This window comes from Mesoplodon densirostris, chromosome 10, assembly GCF_025265405.1.
Source record: "Mesoplodon densirostris isolate mMesDen1 chromosome 10, mMesDen1 primary haplotype, whole genome shotgun sequence".
NCBI lineage: Eukaryota > Metazoa > Chordata > Mammalia > Artiodactyla > Ziphiidae > Mesoplodon > Mesoplodon densirostris.
In genome coordinates this window covers 12,265,653-12,271,525 of record NC_082670.1, presented here as the reverse complement: position 1 = coordinate 12,271,525, position 5,873 = coordinate 12,265,653, and the positions used below count along the sequence as shown (strand labels likewise).

The 5,873-nt window shown below is 46.8% G+C and overlaps 1 pseudogene; it reads left to right on the top strand.

Moving 5' to 3' along the window:
• The first annotated feature begins 2,586 nt into the window (after positions 1-2,586).
• LOC132497830 (ferritin light chain-like) lies at positions 2,587-5,084 on the top strand (annotated as a pseudogene).
• Positions 5,085-5,873: the final 789 nt, after the last annotated feature.

The window sequence follows — 5,873 nt, the reverse complement described above, 5'->3', positions numbered from 1 at the left end:
GAAGAGTTGCCCCTGCTCGCTGCAACTAGAAAGCCTGTGTGCAGCAACAAAGACCCAACGCAGCTAAAAATAAACAAATTAATTAATTTTAAAAAATGCTGAAGGCGACTGTTGTAAGTTTGAAACATTAGGTGAAAGTATTCAATATAATTTTAAATTCTGCAAAAAGAGAGGGGAAACTGGGGTCGGGGATAAATTAGGAGTATGGGATTAACAGACAGAAACTACTATACCTAAAATAGATAAGCAACGAGGATTTACTGTATAGAGCAGGAAACTATATTCAATATCTTGTAATAACCTATAAAGAAAATTAATCTGAGAAAATATGTAGAACTGAATCGCTTTGCTGTACACCTGAAACTAACACAACATTATAAATCAACTATACTTCAATTAAAAACAAAAGAAAGGGGAAACTTTTAGAAGTATGTATTTGAGTAATGCAAGTTGTATTAAATTATGTCTTAAATTATGTCAAACTTTATAAGACTGAAACACGGTCTCTCTCTTTCTTTAAATTGAAGTATAATTGATTTGTCTCCTTTTGAATAATTGTAGAAATAACTTTTGAGGAGTCGCAGATCAGCCTTCATTTTCCCCTTTATTCTTTTTCTCTCTTGCTTCACCACTTCCTTCAGTCAGTACACTGTCTACAAAAGTTACTCCTAGCAGTATGCATACAACATTGATTTCTGAGCAGCGTTTGCACTGTTAAGGTTCTTGTGGCATCTCCCGTTGTGGAGCACAGGCTCCAGACGCGCAGGCTCAGCGGCCATGGCTCACGGCCCAGCCGCCCTGGGGTATGTGGGATCTTCCCGGACCGGGGCACGAACCCGTGTCCCCTGCATCGGCAGGCAGGCTCTCAACCACTGTGCCACCAGGGAAGCCCAAGGGTTCTCTTTTCTGGTGGTGGCTCTGAGGAATCTTATGACCTTGGCAAGTTATCTTTGGATGCCTCGATTGCCCCAAGATAAAGTGGAGATAACCATGCCTATTGTTCAAACAGGATTCATAAGATACCATCTACAAACTTTCCTGAAGTCTGGGATAAGAGCATATTATAAGTGCCCTTGTTTCTGTTCTCATTAGCATGATTGTAGTTATACCTGGGGACTTTAATTTGCCTTAACACCCTCTTGTATGGAGCTATTTTATAAGGAGTGCTTGTTTTTATCATTTGCTCTAAGACAAAGGGAAGGAAAGTCCCCCCACCCCTCAAAAATAATCAAACTAGGGGCTTCCCTGATGTCGCAGTGGTTGAGAGTCCGCCTGCCGATGCAGGGGACATGGGTTCGCGCCCCGGTCCGGGAAGATCCCACATGCCACGGTGCGGCTGGGCCCGTGAGCCATGGCCGCTGAGCCTGCGCGTCTGGAGCCTGTGCTCCGCAGTGGGAAAGGCCACAACGGTGAGAGGCCTGCGTACCGCAAAAAAAAAAATAAAAAATCAAACTGAGAACCATCTTATAACAGATTGAAACTTTCTGTTAATGTATTGTAGTTTTCTTCAACTTCAGTAAAAGTCATTTTCTGAATAGAATCTCCTGTTTTGATAGTCTAAAACTTTGTGCATCATTTTAAACTCTACTTCCTAGCACTTATTTTAGCTTGAAGCAAAAGTTGCTAAACTGTGAAGGATTCTAGTAAGATATGTCTTAGCCATTGTAAGCAAGCAATTCTGATTCAGACATTAAGGCTGCAACAGTTTGACGCACACTTGTTCTGCCTAATCAGGTAGGTCCCACCGCCACCACCAAGAGGTTGAGGGAGTTTTCTTTCTCATTGTCTAGGCTCTAAGCAATGGCAATAAGAAGTGCAAACAAGTATTCAACAGTGGATCCGTTTTTGATACCCTACCCAAGTCACCAAGTGTGTGCATTTGCTTGGAGAATGGCACAGTCTGCAGTGAGCCCTTGCACATTTATACTCGAGCACGGCCTTAATGGGAAACATTTGAGTCTGGTTTCAAAGATTCGCTCAGTGTGAAATCTGTTCCTAACACAATGGTCAGATTGAAAGGAGTTTCATTACATGGCTGGGCATTTCTTCTTTCTTTGGGGAATATAAAAGGTGAATGCAATACTTTCCAGTTTAAAGTTACCACAAAACTTCATAATCTTAACCTCAAAATCAACTCCTAAATTTATACAGAGAACCAGAGGCCGTGAGCTGGCTGCAACTGCCTGTTTGATCTTGGTTAAGTTCCAAAAAGCCAGGGAGAGTTCAAAGCAAGGCCAGGGGCAAGTCCACACTGTAATCCATGTCCCCTTTTCCTTCCGTCTGTAATCTCCCTCTCCATCCTCTGGTATGAACTACAGTAGATATCCATTTCCATAACCCTAGACACCATAGATTCTAGAACAATGAGGAACACATCTTTCCCTATTGATACTGACAGACCCTTTGGTCAGAAAGCGTCCCTCAACAGATGTTAGAGAATGTGGTTATAAACCAAAAAGGTATCTGTGACAACTTTTAAGGCTGTTTTTTTTCTAGCTCTGTAAATTCCACTGGATAAGGTTTAATTTTTTTCACCCCTGTTGTTCAGAAAGCCCTCTTGAGGGTTTAGGACACAGGAAAGCAGTTATGGCGTAAATAAGATGCTGCCTCTGCTTTTGCATTAGCCACCCCTCCTCCATCTTCCCACAGAGAAAAAGAGAACTGAAAGGACAGTTACGAATCCGTACCAATAATAAAGCAAGAACGAGTTCTGCAAATTCATTATTCGAGTCACTGTATCTGGAAATTGAATAATGCCATTTTTTCCAATCTAAGCACGCTGGATGTTATTTCATTCGAATCGTACTGTTGGAAGATGGTTTTAGATTATTTTAACTCTGGTTAAAGAATACCTCCATTGATATCAAAAAGAATTGAATTGTACCCTGACTTTGAGGTGGATGACTGCCTGAGTGCTGACCTAGTCTGAAATTCACTTCCTATCAAATGGAAGTGCCACCCAGCATAAGTGAATTCAGCTTAAAATTCCTAATGAGGCCACAAGCGTTGGCATAAATACATGAAAGTGGAGACTTAACAATGTACGATAATGTCTTCTTTCCCAAGATTTATTCCCTATAACATAAACACCTATGACAAATAAACCATGAAAAAGAGGAGTGAAAGGGACAGAAATAGTATGCTGACACAGGTGATAGTGAGGACGCTTGTGTGTGGCTTTGCTCCCAAGTCACCCAGAGCCCAAGTGAGTCCTCTACCTTCTGAGATAAACATTCCCAATGTCCCACTTTTGCACCCCTGTCCCCCAGTCCTGAGTTTGGGCAGGAGTGGGAAGGAGAGCCGTTCTGTTCATATTTTCCTTGCAGAGCTCCTAAGTACTGCACGAAGCATGTACAGGGCAGAGTGCCGGATGTCTGATAAGGTAAAAGCAAGGGAAGGCTTGAGTGTCACGGCATGTATGTATATATCCCTCGGAAAATGCCATCTGCCATATCTGTATCACCCCACATGTTTTGTTTTTGTTTTTTGCAATGTGATGTTGACATTCCTCCACTGAGAAGGTATGTTCCCTACCTTTGAACTTGAGAAGATCTTTGTAACTGCCTCGACAAATAGAATGCAGTGGAAGTGACAGTGTTTGACCTCTGAGGCAAGGTCACAAAAGGCCACGTGGCTTCTGTGTGGCTCCCTCTCTCTCAGGATGCTCACCTTGGCAACCCAGCTACGACACTGTGAGGAAGCCCTGGCCACTTGGAGAAGCCACTTGCAGGTGTCTCAGTCGCAGCCTTAGCTCAGAGGTGGTCCTAGGCAGGGGGGGAGGGGGGAAAGGAGGGCTTAGGCTGGCGGGGGTGGGGGTGGTGGAGACGGAGGGGGCCGGAAGTGACTATACTGCTGGCACTAACTGGCTTGAGGAATACTGAGTTTCCGGCAGGTCGCGCGGCAGGCCTGCGCATCTGTCTCTTGCTTCAACAGTGTTTAGAGCGAACGGACCAAGGGATACCCCTTGTTCCAGCCTCCGACCGCCCTCCAGCCTTTTTTTCAGTTGCAACCTTTGTAATTTAGCCACTCAGCTACCCTCAGCCACTGGAACCAACCAACACCATTTTTTTTTTTTTTTTTTTTTTTGTGGTATGCGGGCCTCTCACTGTTGTGGCCCCTCCCGTTGCGGAGCACAGGCTCCGGACGCGCAGGCTCAGCGGCCATGGCTCACAGGCCCAGCCGCTCCGCGGCATGTGGGATCCTCCCGGAGCGGGGCACGACCCTGCATCCCCTGCATCGGCAGGCGGACTCCCAACCACTGCGCCACCAGGAAAGCCCCAACACCATTTTTTTTTTTTTTTTTTTTTTTTTTTTTTGCAGTACGCGGGCCTCTCACTGTTGTGACCTCTCCCGTTGCGGAGCACAGGCTCCGGACGCGCAGGCTGAGCGGCCATGGCTCACGGGCCCAGCCGCTCCGTGGCATGTGGGATCCTCCCGGACCGGGGCACGAACCCATGTCCCCTGCATCGGCAGGCGGACTCTCAACCACTGCGCCACCAGGGAAGCCCCCAACACCATTTTTTGAGGTTAACTCCTTATTACCAATCAACCCTGAGCTCCCAGATTCGTCAGAATTATTCTACCGACATAGAGGTCGCCTGGTCAACCTGCATCTGCAGGCCTTCTATACCTACCTCTCTCTGGGCTTCTATTTCGACCGCGACGATGGGGCTCTTCAGCGTGTGGGCCGCTTTTTCCGTGAATTGGCCAAGGAGAAGCGCTAAGGCACTGAACGTCTCTTGAAAATACAAAACCAGTGCAGCGACCGTGCCCTCTTCCAGGACGTGCAGAAGACATCTCAAGATGAGTGGGGTGAAACCCAAGACGCTATGGAAGCTGCCATTCTCATGGAGAAGGACCTGAACCAGGCCCTTTTCGATCTGCATGCCCTGGGCTCTGCCCGCACAGACCCCCACCTCTGAGACTTCCTGGAGAGCCACTTCCTGGAGAGCCGCTTCCTGTATGAGCAGGTGAAACTCATCAAGAAGATGGGTGACCACCTGACCAACCTCTGCAGGCTGGCTGGTCCTCAGGCTGGGTTGGGCTAGTAGGTTTTTGAAAGGCTCACCCTCAAGCATGACTAGGAGCCTCTGAAACCCAGCGGCCTTTGAGGAGCCCCTGTGGTCAGGGCTTCTGCCTGAAGCTCCTCTCTGCAGCTACTAGGCAGCTTTTTAACTACCCTGGAGCCCTCTCCCAAGCCTTGGACCAAATGGAAGTAAAGCTTTTGGCAGCCAAAAAAAAAAAAAAAAAGGAATATTGAGTTTCCCATTTGTGCCAGGCAGTGTTGTAGAAGCTGGGCTACAGCTATGAAAAAAACAGACAAAAATAGCCCCCTTCTCAGCTCCTTCTGTAGACTCTGTAAATCTAACTTCCTGAGCCTTCCACAACTGGGAGAACCAAGCTCAGATTTTATATAATCCTGACCAGGTTTTGTAATTACAGTGAACACATGTCATAGGAATTATTTTTTTCTTTGAAATAGAGTTCCCCTTTGTTACAGATGAATAAAAAAGGCCTAGGGAAGTTGACGGTGATTCGCCTTCATATGACTCTTGGGGTGACAGCTAAGTCATCTTTGCTCCTTATGTTTTACTATTTCCATAGACCAACCAGGGTCTGCTTCCCCATAGATAGCCGGTTATGATTAGTTACTTACACAGCAGACAGTCCTGTCCAGGAGGCACTTGGGTGGGAAATGGAGAAGATTCCTGCCCCCTTTCCCCACCTCGGCTGGGTGAGGGGCCCCTCCCTGTCGCACAGCACCCCGCATCCCACCCCTCCCGCGCTGTGCTTTCGGCTCTTAGAGTACTCACTGCGGATGGATGTCCTTTGAGGGTAGGGAGAGTGTGAGCCTCCTTTCTGGATCCACAGTA